The sequence below is a fragment of the Lepidochelys kempii genome, chromosome 17, assembly GCF_965140265.1.
Source record: "Lepidochelys kempii isolate rLepKem1 chromosome 17, rLepKem1.hap2, whole genome shotgun sequence".
Taxonomy (NCBI): domain Eukaryota; kingdom Metazoa; phylum Chordata; order Testudines; family Cheloniidae; genus Lepidochelys; species Lepidochelys kempii.
In genome coordinates, this window is record NC_133272.1 from 16,983,452 (window position 1) to 17,002,005 (window position 18,554).

Consider the following 18,554-nt stretch of genomic DNA (forward strand, 5'->3'; position numbering starts at 1 on the left):
CAACACGCACCCACACACGCACACAGTCTAAACACACTGGAGTGTTACATGTATATTTTGTAGGAAGTATCTACTTTATACATCTAGATTCTCATACTGCACCCAGCACAGGGGTATGAAGGCCTCACAAATTTAGCCATGTGAATGATGTTGTAGTAGACTCATTGAGTCCAGCCAGGCTTTGCAAGCCATAAGTCAAGGTGTGCTGAGTTGTTGCAGCATAGTCTTTTACAGTTACTTATGATGGGCAAATGTCTCCAAAGGTTCAGAGGTTCCATTTGGGTCAGATAAGGATCCAAAGGCTTCCATGCTTGTCCAAAGTTGAAGCAAAGTTACTCCAACTTCTCCGGCCTGGAACATGCACACTCACTTGCTTTCTCAATTTCTAGCACGTCCTTGTTTTGGCCAGATAGCAAACAGCACATAAATTGCCTAACTTGTGGAACTGCTGCTTGTGGCTTCTACCAAAACTAGGAAATGCACGGAAACCCTCTCTTCAAGAAACTGGAAAGTTTTCCCAACTGTATTCAACACCTAAACAAGTTCAGATCCAGCTCAAAAGCTGGCCCTAGGTTTTAACCAGAAGGATTCTGCTCGTCCCTAAGGGTCATTAGAAGCAACTCTCAAAGTTAACTGGATCTCATTGGCCATAAAACATCTTAACTTTCAGAACAGTCAGGAGTCATGTCAAACAACAAGAACAAAGACAGATAAAACAGAGACAAGTATTTCCATTACTCCCATATATCTGGGATGGTAGCAGGAAAATTCATGGATTAAAAAAATGTAATAAAGAACAAAGAGAAGGAGAAAAGAAACCCATTTTGTGTCCCAACTGGGTAACCTAATAATGCACCATTTACTCCAGACGCATTCAGGTTGCTTTTAGAATGACTCCAATCTCTGTCCACCAACAATAATTTAGTCTCATATTCCCCACAAGTTCCTTTCCTTAATTCTCTGAATGACATAGATCTTTATATCTCTGACCTGAGGTATCATCTCCCTTCATTTCTATTCTTCTACCATGACCTCACATTGCTTTGAAAGCATTGCTGTGTTTTACAATTTCAGGATGTATACAATTCTACCAGTCCCTCCAGAACTTCTGGTTTGTTATTGGATCACAGATAAATCTCCACTGTCACAATTCTTCATTCACCTTCCCTAGGCTTAACCCATTCCTACCCTTCCACCATCCTTTGCTGCTTGCTTCCTTTTTTGCTTCATTAATAACCGGAGTATAGTCATCTAGGCAGAATCTGAGGGATGAAAATAATTTTGCATCTACATAGTGTAACCCACTGGGGTCAGAGTGTGTTCTATACTCCCTTTGATGCCTGAGCCAAGAGAATACAAGTCTATTACAGCTTAAGGGCCTGGCTCTCTAACTCAAGCTGTCGTGATTCCTGCTTTCAGTTCAATCCCTGGTGCTGGCCAAATTGTGGCTATAAAGGACGCGGGGGCTCATCTGGGAATAGACAAGTAAGATGCATTCAAAGAGGGTATGACGACAGTTTCATCTTTACAAAAATGAATCCCATCAACATCCCCAAAAAGCAGGTAAATTATTATCCCATATTCCCTATTAGGTAAGGAACACCACTGCTACTATCTACGCCAGAGTTTACCATCACCACTCAATCTTGCTCAGCTGCCATGGCAGAAACTGAACCTACTCCTGCCCATACTTAGCCCTTACTCTCCGCAGCCTAGTTTCACACAGCTACTCCAGCTGGAGATGCAAAACAAGGCAAGGTCACCAAAAGTTCTAAACTCCCTATGGTCTGATGGAGGCAATGGACATAACTCCAGAAACACATTCAGTGCAAGGCTGGGTATAAGGGCAGCCATGTCAGGTAGGGAAAGAGATGTGTGCTTATCTGCTGATCCAAGGGCAATTGCTCCCTGGTAGAAAGACCATTACCCTGGTGGAAGCCCAGCTGCTCACCAGACCCACTGTGTTGTGATCTCTCTCTGTTTTGCCAACGGAGGGCCAAGTTCCGCCCTGAGTTCGACTCCCACTGAAATCCCGATGAACCGGAATTTTAATGCTTACATTAATCCCCTGAGACAGACTGCCTATTAGCATTATCTATAAATCTCAGAGAGATTAAAGAGCCCAGGCTGTGCAATGCCAAGCCAGTGACAGTATGATTGCACTGCTAACCACAAAGCTCTCAAGTTTGGTCTGAAGTTGATGGAAAGATTTTCAGAGCAGCTGGTGCTGGTTTCTAATGGGCACCACCTGATTTCTTCTCCCAAGTGCAGTTAGAAGCCTGCATTCAGAAGAGTGGTCTCTCATGGTAAAGCCATGTGGGTCATCATCAGGCAGGATCTATACCTCTGAGCTGAGAATTCCTAAGCACATAAGGCAAGCACAAGCTAAAAATATGCTGGTCACTTCATAAGGGCTTTTATATCACAGGCTGTCTTAGAAGAGGACACTTAGGGTAATGTACCTCCATGATTTTCTAAAATTCCCGAGAGACGCATAAAAAATATCAGACATTACTGGGGAGAACATGGTGTTCGAGAAAACAGAGCCACAGAAAGAAAAGCGGAGTATAGAAAAGCGGTTTAGATTGACATCAGAAGTCTGAACGGGGGCGGAAGGGATTATAATGGTGCCTGCCTAGTAAAGAGGCAGATGTCTTTCTAGTCATTATAAAGAAATGGTCTATATAAAGATCATGGGTTTACCTTTATAAAGTGCTTTTCTTCCTGAGGGATCCCGAAGTGCTTTACAAGCTGGAAGGGATGAAACTATAGACTATACACAGTTATTACATCTAAAATGCAGCCACCTCTGAGGAGGACGGACGGAAACTGTAACACAGAACAGTTGAGGCCAGGAAGCAAAGAATAATGCCTCTCCATCCCAGGAAAACAGATAGGCAGGATTCACTGGTTACATAGTACTGGTTTAATCAGAAAGTGACATTAACCCTTTAAAAGATTCTGGCAATGGTAGAGCCAAAGGAGGGAGAAAGAGAACATATTTTATTTTGCTTTGCTCTCCATTTGTAATCCCTCAAGCTCTTCTTCTGATAAAGCTGTGTGCTGACCAGCAACTCCATCAGGCTGTGGTCTGAATGGATATTGAAGTTCCAGTCATTGTTACACTTGAATCCAAAGACCAAATCTAGGGTTGGTCTACATCTCTTTTGATTCTCAAGCAAGGGGATTTGCTTGCTCTACAGGGTGCATTTTAGGGGGGCTGTGGGGTTGGGGAGGGCTCTCCACTCGTCAGTGAAATATGACAACAGAGCCATACTCCTCCTGGGTGGGGTGGGGGAAACAGTCTCATGTGGTTTATGGAGATCTGCATGATTAATTGGCATGAATTTCCTATTGCACTTTAAGCCCTTTTTGTATTCCCTTTGGAGCACAGGTGTTTTGATATAGGAATTGGAATAGTAAATTGGAGGCAGCAGGGAGCCGAAGATGTAACACATGCACAGAATGAGTTTTTCTCTAGTGGAAGAGAGAGCATTGCTCCTCACTGTGTTCCTATTATGCTGGGGAAACACTCCTGCCTTTCCTTATTTTGCTCAGCTCTGCTTATTTCTGTCTGCATACCACGTATCAGTGACTCACCCAGATCTCTAATAAGATTCAGGGGCACAATTGAGAGAGGAGAGGTTTTTTTTTAAAGCAGGTAAAAACAGAAGCAACAACAGTGCCTTTGTCTCTTTCCTACACTGCTCTCAGATCTGTGCTTCTGGACAGTGGGAAGGTGGAGATAATCTGGAGCCCGCACCAGGGCCACAGGAAACAATCATGTTGTTCGTTGAGCTGTGCATAGACGTCTCCCACTGGAGCACAACACCTGATGCAGCTGAGGAAAGGGATGCAGCCAAATGTGGCAGACAAAGGCTTTTCTAATTAGAAAGTTCATCTCTGTGTCTCAGGAGGAGCTGGGAACAACAGTGACAAGCTAACAGGTAGGCAACACCCTTCGTGAGAAATGGCCTCTTGCCATAAACTATTACTGTAGGGGATGTGTTTACGACACACATATACATTATTATTATTATAATTATGGTGTGTTATTTGTCAAGCACCATCACTGTACTCAGGCCTGAACAAATACACAGGAAACATGGCACCTCCCTGCCTCAAACAGCTTATCCCCTGAATCAGACACAGTTAAGTGTTCACAGTGTGCTTGGCGCTGCAGAAGACAAAACACAGGCAGACATAGAGAAGACAGGATGCGGTATAAAGCCCAGAGGAGGAAATGACTAGAATTGTTTATTCTGACTATTATAATTAGTTCTGTTATATTTATCTAGAGTATTATCACTGTGATATCTGAGCTCCTAACAAAAAGTTTAGAAGTGGACATCGGAACCTTGAAAGAGGGATCTGGAGGAGGAAAGGGAGAACTGGAATGAGCATTTCATACATAGTGAGCAGTGTGGAAGAATACATGGTAAAGCAAATGAACGGAGAATTGGGGCTGACACCATATGCCTCCGAAATCTGAGGGTGTCTGACACCTGACTCAAGATCCAGATTCCAATTTGGCAGATGGCTGCCTCTCTCTTTACAATAGTTTAACCTCAAACTCTAATCTGAAAGACCCTAGCTCTGTGACACTCAGATTTCATGTCCAGTTTTTGCAGCTTGAGCCCATCTCTGACTTTAAGGAAGGACTTAGGTGGAAACAGTTCTGGTGGGCACATAGACTCATAGACTTTAAGGTCAGAAGGGACTATCATGATCATCACGGGTGCCGGCTTTTTCCTTTGCCCTGGGGTGCTCAAGCCCCACTCAGCTCCAGGCTCTGCCCCCACCCCGCCTCTTCCCTTCCAGTTCTGCTCCCTCCCCTGAGCGTGCTCTGTATCTGCACCTTCCCCTGCCCCCCACAGCACCTCCTGCATGCCGCGGAACAGCTGATTGCAGCGGACAGGCGGCACTGGAAGGGAACGAGAGGAGTTGATCAGTGGGGTCACCGGCAGGTGGGAGGCACTGGGGGGGGAGCTGGCTGCCGGTGGATGCTAAGCACCCACTAATTTTTTTCCATGGGTGCTCCAGGACTGGAGCATCCAGGGAGTCGGCACCGACGGTGATAAGCTAGTCTGACCTGCCCATTGGAGACCAAAAAACCTCACCCACTAACTCCTGAAATTGATCCCTAACATCAGGCTGAGTTACCAAAGTCCTCAAATCATGGTTTAAACTCTAAAGACTTCAAGTTACAGAGAATATTGACCTCGTGGTGCAACGGTAGCGCGTCTGACTCCAGATCAGAAGGGTGTGTGTTCAAATCACATCGGGGTCAGAACTGGCTGCTTTTTGGGGGAGATATAGCTCAGTGGTTTGAGCATTGGCCTGCTAAACCCAGGGTTGTGAGTTCAATCCTTGATGGGGCCATTTAGGGATCTGGGGCAAAAATTGGGGATTGGTCCTGCTTTGAGCAGGGGGTTGGACTAGATGACCTCCTGAGGTCCCTTCCAACCCTATGATTCTATGAATTCACCATTTACACTAGTTTAAACCTGCAAGTGAGACGATCAGTTAGACCCTGAGCATGTGGGCAAGATCCTCCAGGCAGAAAAAATTCTCTGTAGTAACTCAGATCCCTCCCCATCTAGGGTCCCGTCTCCGGCTGTTGGGGATTTTTGCTACTGGTAGTTGCCAATGGGCCACATGCCATTGTAGGCAGTCCAATCATCCCATCCCCCCTCCATAAATATACCAAGCTCAATCTTGAAGCCAGTTAGGTTTTTTGCCTCCACTTGGGAGGCGGTTTCAGAACTTTACTTCTCTCATGGTTAGAAACCTTCACCTAAACTTGTTGGGGGCCAGTTTACATCCATTTGTTCTTGTGTCCACATTGGCTTAACTTAAATAACTCCTCTCCCTCCCTGGTATTTATCCCTCTGTTGTATTTATAGAGAGCAATCATATCTCCCCTCAGCCTTCTTTTGGTTAGGCTAAACAAGCCAAGCTCTTTTGAGTCTCCTCTCGTAAATTAGGTTTTCCATTACTCATGATCATCCTAGCAGCCCTTCTCTGCACCTGTTCCAGTTTGAATTAATCTTTCTTAAACATCTTTCTTGTCAGCAAGTTAAGGAAGTATGGGCTGGATGAATGCACTATAAGGTGGGTAGAAAGCTGGCTAGATTGTCGGGCTCAACGGGTAGTGATCAATGGCTCCATGTCTAGTTGGCAGCCAGTATCAAGTGGAGTGCCCCAAGGGTCGGTCCTGGGGCCGGTTTTGTTCAATATCTTCATAAATGATCTGGAGGATGGTGTGGATTGCACTCTCAGCAAATTTGCGGATGATACTAAACTGGGAGGAGTGGTAGATACGCTGGAGGGGAGGGATAGGATACAGAAGGACCTAGACAAATTGGAGGATTGGGCCAAAAGGAATCTGATGAGGTTCAATAAGGATAAGTGCAGGGTCCTGCACTTAGGATGGAAGAATCCAATGCACCGCTACAGACTAGGGACCGAATGGCTAGGCAGCAGTTCTGCGGAAAAGGACCGGGGTGACAGTGGACGAGAAGCTGGATATGAGTCAGCAGTGTGCCCTTGTTGCCAAGAAGGCCAATGGCATTTTGGGATGTAGAAGTAGGGGCATAGCGAGCAGATCGAGGGACGTGATCGTTCCCCTCTATTCGACATTGGTGAGGCCTCATCTGGAGTACTGTGTCCAGTTTTGGGCCCCACACTTCAAGAAGGATGTGGATAAATTGGAGAGAGTCCAGCGAAGGGCAACAAAAATGATTAGGGGACTGGAACACATGAGTTATGAGGAGAGGCTGAGGGAGCTGGGATTGTTTAGCCTGCAGAAGAGAAGAATGAGGGGGGATTTGATAGCTGCTTTCAACTACCTGAAAGGGGGTTCCAAAGAGGATGGCTCTAGACTGTTCTCAATGGTAGCAGATGACAGAACGAGGAGTAATGGTCTCAAGTTGCAGTGGGGGAGGTTTAGATTGGATATTAGGAAAAACTTTTTCACTAAGAGGGTGGTGAAACACTGGAATGCGTTACCTAGGGAGGTGGTAGAATCTCCTTCCTTAGAGGTTTTTAAGGTCAGGCTTGACAAAGCCCTGGCTAGGATGATTTAACTGGGAATTGGTCCTGCTTCGAGCAGGGGGTTGGACTAGATGACCTTCAGGGGTCCCTTCCAACCCTGATATTCTATGATTCTATGGGAGGCCAGAATTGCACACAGTGTTCCAGATGAGGTCTCACCAGTGCCTTGTATATTGGTAGTAACACTTCCCTGTCTCTAACGGAAATACCTCGCCTTATGCATCCTAGGACTGCATTAGCCTTTTAGCATGGGTGCATCACATTGACAGATCATAGTCATCCTGTGATCAACCAATACACCCAGGTCTTTCTCCTCCTTTGTCATTTCCAACTGGTAAGTGCCCAGTTTACAGCAAAAATTCTTGTTGTAAAATGAATGACCTTGCACTTTTCACCATTACATTTCACTTTTCATTATTCCCATTTCTATTATTCCAGTTTTCAAGGTCATCTAAATCTTCTTGTATGATATTCCGGTCCCTCTCCATATGGACAATACCTCCTAACTTTGCGTCATTCGCAAATTTTATTAGCGCACATTCACTTTTTGTGCCAAGGTCAGTAATAAAAATGTTAAATAAGATTGGTCTCAAGACCAATCCATGAGGAACTCTACTAGTAATCTCCCTCCAGCCTGACAGTTCCCCCTTCAGTATGACCCATTGTAGTATCCCCTTTAACCAGTTCATTCTCCATCTTTTAATTCTCATATTAATTCCCATCTTCTCCAATTTAACTAATAATTTCCCATGTGGAATGTATCAAATGCCTTATTGGAATCCATGTAGATGAGATCTACTGCATTTTTTTTGTCTAAAAAATCAGTTATCTTCTCAAAGAAGGAGATCGGGTTGGTCTGACACGATCTACCTTTTGTAAAACTATGTTGTGTTTTATCCCAATTACCGTTCACCTCTATGTCCGTAACTACTTTCTCTTTCAAAATTTATTCCAAGACCTTGCATAACACTGAGGTTAAACTAACAGGCCTGTAGTTTCCCAGACCACTTATTTCCCCTTTCTTAAAAATAGGAACTATCTTAGGAACAATTCTCCAGTCATAGGGTATGACACCCGAGTTTACAGATTCATTAAAAAACCTTGCTATTGGGCTTGCAATTTCATGGGCCTGCTCCTTTAATGTTCTTGGATGGAGATTATCTGGGACCCCCAATTTCGTCCCATTAAGCTGTTTGAGTCTGGCTTCCACCTCAGATATGGTAATTTTTACCTCTGTATCCTCATTGCCACTCTGCCACTACCCCTAAGCTTTTCATTAGCCTCATGAAAAACTGAGGCAAAGTATCCATGCCTAGATAATCTTTAACCTTCACTCTATCCTCAGTGTTTAGTGGTCCCACTTCTTTCCTGGTTTTCTTACGTATATGGCTATAGCACCTTTTATTGTTGGTTTTAATTCCCTTTGCAAGGTCCAACTCTGCTTGGCTTTTGGCAGTTCTCACTTTATCCCTACGCTTTCTGACATCCAAGAGGTAGCTTTCCTTGCTGATCCCTCCCATCTTTCATTCCTTGTAGCTTTTTGCTTTCTCTTAATAACCTGTCTGAGATGCTTGCTCATCCAGCCTGGTCTGCAACCCTTCTCTATGAATTTTTCTCCCTTGCTTGGGATGCAGGCTGCAGATAGAATTTCTGCAACTTTGACTTAAAGTAATTCCAAGCCTCCTCCACATTCAGATCCTTGAGTTCTTCAGTCCAGTCCACTTCCCCAACTAATTCCCTTAATTTTTTAAAGTTAGCTCTTTTGAAATTAAGGATCCTAGTTGCAGGTCTATTTTTGTTCATCCTTCCATTTAGTTTAAAGTGAATTAGCTCATGATCACTCGAACCAAGGGTGTTGTCTACAACCAGTTCTTCTGTGAGGTCCTTACTATTCACCAACACCAAATCTAAAATGGTATTACCTCTTGTTGGTTCAGCATAACTGCCTACTGCTGGATTTCAAACTCTGAAACAGGTTGTGCTGGCCACTGTCAGAGACCAGTTGCTGGACTAGATAGGTCTGATCCAGTACAGAAATTCCTAAAGCAGGAAGGACATTTGACAGAGGGGTAAAGAGGCTAGCCCAAACATAGGGTGGACGTCACAAAAGGAGATTTCAGACTGACAAGCCATGGACCGAAGACCACATCACACACATTTTAAATGCTACCTGTGTGTTAAGATCCTATTAGCAAACTTTAGTCGCTATTAATTTTAAAAGTATTAATTTGTTAAAATGTGTATCACTGAAAAATACCAAGGGCCTTAAAAGGACATCACAGTCCAAGGATACAACTCACTACACTAAAGTATATAGCTAGACCTGCCAAGCTAGGACTCATGCCCACAGCTGTACTCAATCCCCCACAATCCTGAATTAAGCAGACAGCGGAATGGCATATACATGTCTGACAATGAGCAGACAGACAGAAGGTATGATGGTTAATAGCCCTAGTCATGGCACCAAAGCACTTTCCCCAGCATGATCCTATTGGAAAGATGACACAGGTATACCAGCAAACAGACATCCAATGGATTGCAACTTTTGGACATTGCCAACCTGGTCTGGATATGAACCAGTGATCAAGGCATGAGAGATTCTAGAACACATTGCCACTCCCCTGAGCTATTCAATCACCCCTTGTGTGTGGGAGGAAGGGAGCCCTCAGGGGGTAAAACCAGAGTATGTCATTTCCCCTACACTTCTCCCCTCTGATTGTTGTTTTCATTTGCACTGTATGCAAAATACTGCCAAGGTAGTTTCTGGACAAACAGGGAGTGCGTGGCCTAAAAATGTTTTCCAGCAATCCTAATCATTATAAAGGAGATGCATATAAAGAGATTCAGCAGAGACAGATTTACTCCTAGGTCACAGCTCACTGTGAGAGAATGTCACTGAGACAGTCATTGTCTCACATACCCAACAAGGAAATAGTCACTCAGGAAGAGGAAGAGGGAAGGGAAACTCTTATCTGTCCCACTGGTAATCTGATTGAGTTCTGGTTTGAGGTCCTGGTTTAGAAAGACTGTCCTGGCTTTCTGGGATGGTCACAGAGGTACCCGAGCACCAAACAGGCTGATTCACTGGAGGGGGAAAAAGAACAGAAATAGGGGTCTATAGTTTGGGGTTTTATTTAATTTGGACTGGGACCAAAAATCATCTTTGCTTAGGACACTGGGACAGCCCTGGCTGCAAATCACGTCTTCCTCCTGTAGAACAGGGGTCCTCAAGCTGGGGGACAGTATCCCAGTGCCAGGGGTCACAACCACCCTGCCCTTGACATATTTCTGGATAGGAGGTAATGTGTTGGTAAGGAAATGACTGGAAACAACTGCTCTAGGTCTTCTAAACACAACCTATGAGGAAAGGTTGCAAAAACTGAGTACGCTTAATCTAGAGAAGAGAAAGCTGAGGGGGGACCTGATAACAGTGTTCCACTATGTTAAGGGCTGTTATAAAGAAAACAGTGATCAATTGTTCTCCATGACCACAAAGTAGTAACTGACTTAGTTTGCAGCAAGGAAGGTGTATGTCAGATATTAGGAAATCTTTCTAACTAGAAGGATAGTTAAGTACTGGAACCAGTTACCTCAAGAGGTGGCTTCCCTGTCATTGGAGGTTTTCAAGAACAGATTAGACAGACACCTGTCAGGGATGGTAAGTATACTTAATCCTGACTCAACATTGGGAGAGCTGGACTTCCTGTGGTCCCTTCCAGCCCTACATTTCTATGATTCCATTATCGCCACAGATGTTCACACAAATATGCTTTGCTGCTGCTAAATCTACTACCATGGTGGTAAAACCGCTAGCTAGCTCCTACTATTGCATTGATGAGGTGTTCACTTTTGCTTTTGAAATCACATCGCAAGCTTTTAATCAAATAAATTAACAAGACAAAATCAAATGCAGAGGCTACAAGCAAATAAGCGTTTCCTCTAAATCTCTCACACACATATACACACACATACACAAACCTCCATACAAAATGGCCTTGCGACAGAGCAGCTACCCTGAGAGAGATCCCTTTACACCCACAACAGCATACCGAGAAAGCGGCGTCACTAAGTAATACAGAGCTGAGTGCTGAACAGACCAGTTAAGCAAAATCCAGTTCAGATCAGAGTGAGCCAGGCGTCTCAAGAATCAATGCTGTAATCCTTCACAGGCACTGCAATAGCTGCTTGAGAATCTGTTAAAAAAACAGGACAACCCAAAAAAAAAAAAAATTGGGAGGGTTCAAAGCCTTAGGCTTTGTCTACACTACACACCTTTTAGTGACACAGCTGTGCTGCTACAGCCGTGCCGCTAAAAGTCGCACAGTGTAGCTACTGTTTGCCTCCTGCCAACAAAAGACTTCCACCCCCAACGAGTGGCAGCAGCTTTGCCAGCAGGCAGCACTTCTGCCAACAAAGCGCTGTTCACACTGGCGCTTTTCATCGGTAAAACTTTTGTCTTTCATTGGGATGTTTTTTTAACACCCCTGAACGACAGAAGTTTTGCCAACGAAGTTCCAGTGTACACAAAGCCTTAGAGTCAGCCGTGATGGCACTGGAGATTTGAGAGGGTTCCTGTATGTTTGCACATGTGCAAAAGGGATGGTCTGAGGCTCAGCTCAGGAGACTGTGTTTGACAAGGGAGGTAAAACCAAAGGACAAACATCTGTACCTACTCCACCCAGGAGACCTCCTTGCTTCACTGCGGTGGTCTTTTCAATGGGGTTCTGTGGAGCAGTAGTTGCTATGCATCTGAATCTCTGTTGAAGAAATTGCTGGCTACTGCACAGGAAAACACTGAAGCAAGCATTTCCATTTGCCATACCACAATATTCCTAGTCAGGACAGGAAAACAGGTTTCACTGGAGAGCTGCACCACCTGTCACACCCATTTTTTTCCATTCTTTTTTTTATTATTATTATTATAGCTGTGGGAAGATATCTGAACTATTCCTTCATCCCCAAGGCCATTGGCTTATCTGCGAGGTATGTAACAGGTAATTAAGCATCAGACAGGAGGAATGGAATTAGCCAAGGGGGGAAAAAGGAAAAAATATTTAAAAAACAACTCATCACCTCTCTCTCTCTCTCAGGGTTTGAGTAGAAATGACTATGGGCTTGTCTAAGGTGAAGTTTTAGCCGCCAACCCGTCGTGTAAATGTGGTGTACCAGGACAAAGACTTGCACCAATGCAGTTTCAAATCAGGTATAAGATAATAAGAGTACCTAGGTATTAAACAGCACTTTTCATCTGTAGATTTCAAAGTGCTTTACTGAGGATGTCAGTAACATCCCCATTTTACAGATGGGGAAACTGAGGCACAGAGAGACTTGCCCAAGGTCACTCAGCAGGCCAGTGGCAGACCAGTGAACAGAACCCTACTCTCTCGTGTCACAGTCCAGTTCTCTGTCCACCAGGCCAAGCACAAGTCACTATTTACATGGGTGAAATATCCTCACAGTAAGGGTTTATCGATGCAGTTACCCTGGTGGCTTGAACTTCAGTGCAGACAATCTCTTACCAGCAGAATTAATAATTTTATTAAGATGATGTTAAAATAAAAGAAATGATACAGAGTTTAAGCATAGAAGTTTCTGGTTACCAGGGAATAAGGAGGTACAGATTATCAAGGGGTGCGAAGTTTGGTTTAGGATCGGATGGCGTTATACTCAGGGACCTTCGCACACGTGACACCTGGGTACAGCTCTGACAAAGAGAAGGGCTGAGGAGGTGAGAAAGCACAAAGAAAGCGGATAGGTGGCACTATGCAGAGCGAAAGGCAGCTTTTCTTTCCCATCACACATGCAGCCAGAAAAACCCTGACATCCTTATTTTATGGAACTGAAGTCACTCTCTACATTTCTTCCCAGATGCCGTTCCCAGAAAGTGGGCAGGACTGCGCTAATCCTGCTCTGTTTTTAACAAGAGTTTGATTGCAAATTGCCTGCAGAGTGCTTTGGTGGCAGGATCACACCCTAATCAAATCCCTGATCTCCCTAATTACAGTTCAGGATTATGGCTGGGAAGCAAACCTTGTGCATGTCAGATGGAGGGTACAGTGTTCTCAGTCAATGCAAGCAGAAGAGCTTTGTGAAACCCAAAGTAATGAATGCCTTCCATATATGACCCCAACAGCAGCTCCCTCTGGTACAATTGTGGACTAATTGCAGATTAAGTTTGAAACCCAGATCCACCAAATCTTTGTCCCCACTAACCTACCCTCATCCTCCAGTTTTCCTACCAACTCCTTACTCTTGCTCTTTTATCTACTCATGATTAAGTGAGATATACCCAGATAATCCTGGCAAGTGACCTGCACTCCACGCTGCAGAGGAAGAAGAAAATACCCCAGGGTCACTGCCAATCTGACCTTGGGCTAATTCCTTCCTGACCCCACATATGGAGATCAGTTAGAAAGTGAACATGTGAGCAAGAACCAGCCCACCAAGCACCCGAGAGAATGCTCGGTGCCCCCTCAGAGCCCTGGCCCACCCTGTCCAATGTCCCAACCTGACCTGAGCCTTCACCAGACTCATCCTTTGAGGTTTGGAAAGTTCCCTACGGAGATGGAGTGAGGCTGCAAAAATTGGAACTGGTCTGAATTCTGAACACACAGCTCAGGGGTGCAATGACAGGGGCAACAGGCAACATTCAGGCCTGGTCTACACAAGGAAATTAGGTCAGTATAACTACGACACTCAAGGGTGTGGAAAAATCCACACTTTTGAGCAATGCAGTTGAATCGCCCTAACCCCCAGTGTAGACAGAGCTAGGTTGACAAGAGAATTCTCCTGTTGACCTAGCTCCTGCCTCTTGGGGAGATGGAGTACCTACGCTGATGGGAGAAATGCTCTTCCCTGCAGTGGTGCAGCTGCGCCACTGCAGCGTTTTGTGAGCAGACAAGCCCGCAGATAGCCAGTGCCCTCATACCCCAATCTCAGGTTCCAGATCTCCATTTGGACCCCATTTCTAGCTCTTCAGAATTCTGTTAGACAAAACACGAAACCTGAACAATGACACAATTTCCATTCTCACGCCTCTGCTCTGCCAGATCCCAGTGGGGAGAGGAAACAAACACTGACATATCCTTGAAAAGGCTGCTCTGGTGGGGTTTGTGATCCAACCAGACACGTCACCCACTCTTGCAACAGTTCCAGCCCAATTTTGAAGCCTTGATTGGTACGGCCTTTTGAATCCTGCTGATTCAAACCTCTAAGGTTGCTTGTGAGGCTCCGCCATTATTACTCGTAGAACCATAGACTATCAGAGTTGGAAGGGACCTCAGGAGGTCATTTAATCCAACCCTCTGCTCAAAGCAGGACCAATCCCCAGTTTTTTTATTTTTTTTTTTTGGTCCCAGATCCCTAAATGGCCCCCTCAAGGATTGAACTCACAACCCTGGGTTTAGAGTGGCCAATACTCAAACCACCGAGTTATCCCTCCCCCCGAGTGCTCTCACTGTGTACACCACTGTGAAATGGAGAGGGGACATAACACTGCAAGTTCCAGCTGCCTTTAAGCTTCCAGATGCAGTCCTGCACCACACGCTTTAGCATATCTTAGAGACAAGACTCAGAAGGAGAATTCATGCACCAGTAATTTCTTTCAGATGGTCACCCTGAGTACAGATTAATTAAAAGCAAACCAGCACTGATAAGGACAGCACAAATCAAACTACACAGGAATCCAGCCAGTGACTCACTGCTCCTTTACTGGAAAACTTGGCATGTTGTAGCCCTAGAATAACAGTGAGTCATGAGGCTGGCAATAGCCGCAAACAGAGAACAAGAATACTAGTGCCTAAATATTTATTTATTGGTTTTGGTTGATTTATCTCTTTAGAGCTGACATCCATACCAACCCCAGAATAATCTCAGGTGTCCCAGATGGAGGAAACCAACAATGCAGGTTATTTTGTCGTCGTAAATATAACACCAGCAGTCTCTCTTTTACTCACACACATTGTCCAGTGCATTCCCCGCCGACAGCTGTTCAATGTGACATGAGCTTGGTAGGTCTCAGCCCAGTTTCTCGCAGATTTGTAACTACATCACAAAACCCACCACAGAATAATAGAAATTTAGGGCTGAAAGGATCCCCGAGAGGGCATCTAGTCCAGCCTCCCATATTAAGGCAACATCAAGTATGCCTAGACCAGGGATCTCAAACTCAAAATTATCATGAGGGCCACATGAGGACTAGTACATTGGCCTAAGGGCCACATCACTGACACTGCCCCACCACCACGCTGCCTCCGCCCCACCTCTTCCATGAGGCCCTGCCCCGCCTCTTCCCACCCCTGCCCCACCCCCATTCCAACCCCTTCCCCAAAGTCCCCACCCCAACTCCGCTCCCTCCCTGCCCCCATTCCAACCCCTCCCCCAAATCCCTGCCCCTGCCCTGCCTCTTCTCTGCCTACTCCCCTGAGCATGCAGCTCCCTGCTCCTCCCACCTAAAAAGCACTAAGCGCCTCCAAACAGCTGTTTGGAAGCGGAAAGCGCCTGGAGGTAGGCAGAGGAGTGGGGACACGGCACACTGGGTGGGAGGGCGGGGGAGGGGAGCTTGGCGGCCGCAGGAAATAACTCGTGGGAGGTGGAAGGGGGCGGGGGGAGCTTGACGGGCCACAGCAAATAGCTCCACGGGCTGCGTGTTTGAGACCCCTGGCCTGGACCATCCCTGACAGGTGTTTGTCTAACCTGTTCTTAAAAAACCTCCAATGACAGGCAATCCACAGCCTCTCTTGGCAACCTATTCCAGTACTTAGCTATCCTTATAGTTAGAAAGTTCTTCCTAATATCTAACCTAAATCTCCCTTGCTGCAGATTAAGCCCATTACTTCTTGTCTTGCCTTCAGTGGATGGAGAACAATTGATCCCTGTCCTCTTTAGCACAGCCCTTAACATATCTGAAGATTTATCGGGTCCCTCCTCAGCCTTCTTTTCTCAAGATTAAATATAATCAGATTTTTTTTATCCTTCCCTTATAGATCAGGTTTTCTAAACCTTTTGTTGTTTTTGTTGCACTCCTCCGGACTCTCTCCAATTTATCCACATCTTTCCTAAAACGTGGTGCCCAGAGCTGGACACAGTTCTGCAGCTGAGGCCACACCAGTGCCAAGGAGAGCTGGACAGTTACCTCCCAGTATCTTACATACAACACGCTTGTTAATACACCCCAGAATGATCTTAACCTGTTTTGAAACTGCATCACATTGCTGACTCATTCAATTTGTGACCCACGCTAACCACCCCTGGATCCTTTTCAGCAGTACTACCGCCTAGTCAGTTATTCCCCATTTTGTACCTGTGCCATTGATTTTTTCCTTCCTAAGCATAGTACTTTTCACTTTATTGACCTTTATCACAATGGCCTCTATCTGGCCTCCTAGCCGGCAATCTCTGCAAAGAAATCAAGGGGTAAATGGGCCATGGAGCCTGCACTCTCCTCTCATCTTCTAATATGGGCCATGATGGAGTGTAGGTATATTGGCAGGGCAGAAGGGGACTGGGTGGGAAGGGAGGGCTGGGAAGCATGCATTATTTGTGCTATGCCCCATTCACAGAGTTAATTCTCTGAGCTGGTCAGTCGGGCACATTTCATCACCACGAAATTCAATCCACATTTTTAACAAAACATTACCCACAGGAAAATAAGAAATCCATTTCTTATTTGTAATGGGGCCATTCAAGGCACAGGGGACTGAGTGAGGCGGGGAGAGATGAAGCAATCTGTAAGTCACGGATTCTGTGCACGAGTGGAAAGCAATTGTCGCTCCACTGAGCTCCTACCTCCCCCATTTTATAGACACATGCTTTCAGGGCACTGAAGAGAAGGCTGAAATGTGGGTGAACACCGAGGATAATTAGTGACTGAAGCTTTACAGCAGATGACAGCTAATTATTTCATTTAAGGAGATTTCTATCAAATCTGTAGAAATATGTATTTAGATTAGACATACTTCAAAATTATCTCCTCTCATTTCACATTTGCATTTTGCTTTTGCTTAGCAATGCCTCACAATCTATTTCCAAGAGCTGTGTGCCCTCCAGGGCGTGCTGGTGTATTCCCACACAACTGAGAAGGATTTTCTAACTTCTTTACTTCAAGTGTACAGTATTATGTAAGGGAGATTCCAAAGATAGGTCTGTCTTACACACTGTGTTCATAGAAGTGAAGGATTAATAGTGCTGCTCTGTCGGACAGGAACACACCTGTTATCCCAATCCTGGGCTACCACGGAGCTCTGCTAACGCACCACAATTCTGATCTGAAACTCATAACTACATCTCTAAGGCTCCCACACACTGCATAGCGGTTTTGCAATACGGGTTAACGCCCACCAAATAATTCTCCCTTTGTGATCCCAGTCTGGACTGGAACCCAGGACCTTCAGGGCAATAGCACCAAAGGTTAGCGTAGTATAATGGATTATTCACTCCCTCCACTGAAAAAACATTTAAAAGCTTGTTGGCATGCACCTGCTGCTCTGTCCTACTTCTCAGAAGAGAGGAAAGCACATATAGAATATGTCACTGCAGCCTAACAATCCAGGGGCTCTTGTTTTGAGTTAAAAATGAAAATACTATTGGTTTAAAGGGGCTGTTAAATACTTCCCCTGGCTATTTCGCTTGGAGCCTTCACTGCTGAACTTGCTAAGGAGTATTGCGAGTGTACTAACTTCCAAATAAAGCCACTGCAAGGTCCATCTGTGACTTTTCATCTGCTACTTCCTTAATTTTCCATCTCTTTCCCCCCCATGTTTTCTAGAGCACAGTATCCAGAATTTTCAGTCTTCATATCCCGTCCATCTCTTTTATCAATCTCTGATCCGTGCAGCCATGCGCTAAACAAAGCCTTTTAATGCCTCTGCTCCTCAACACACACACACCCCCTCACCCACCCTGGGTTTCTATCTGCCACAAGGGCATTGATCTATCCTGGAAGCCTACGATTAAGGATAAGATTATGTCACAGAAGTTGCAGATTCCGTGACTTTCAGAGACTTCCATGACTTTTCCACTTCATAACCCTGGGCGGCAGGGCTGGAGCTATCAGCGGTCCTGTAGCCCTGATGCACCGGAGACTTCAGCTGCCGTGGGCAGTGGGTGCTGGACACCCCGCAGCAGGGCTCAGGCTCTCATCCCATCCCACTAAGGTTTCAGTTGTCCCCCCACCAACCACCAACCTCCCAATATTTTTAGTAAAAGTCACAGACAGGTTTTTGTTTATTGACCATGACCTGTCAGTTATTTTCAGCAAAAGTCACGGTGACAAAATCTTAACCTTACCTATGATGTGCTGCTTTAATGTATTATGCATGTTGCAAAAAAATCAGAAGATCCCATTTGTAGGAGCTCCTTTCATATCCCCATATGGCCCGAGGGAGGCATCTCTTCTGCAGCTGAGGCCGTATTACTGCAAGGCTGCCAAAGCAGTTGCCTGGAACCCCCTTGAGTTTTCTTCTGCAGCTATTTAAAGCAGCCACTGCAGCCTTCAGCAT

At 45.3% G+C, this 18,554-nt stretch overlaps 1 protein-coding gene and 1 non-coding gene across 4 annotated transcripts in view; one reads left to right on the forward strand and one right to left on the reverse strand.

Moving 5' to 3' along the window:
• The window catches only part of SPNS2 (SPNS lysolipid transporter 2, sphingosine-1-phosphate), a 182,544-nt gene that overhangs the window by 133,734 nt on the left and 30,256 nt on the right, over nucleotides 1–18,554 (reverse strand). The gene's annotated exons all lie outside the window — the stretch shown is intronic.
• TRNAW-CCA (transfer RNA tryptophan (anticodon CCA)) lies at nucleotides 5,219–5,290 on the forward strand. The gene has a single exon. It is a non-coding gene; the product is annotated as a tRNA-Trp (tRNA).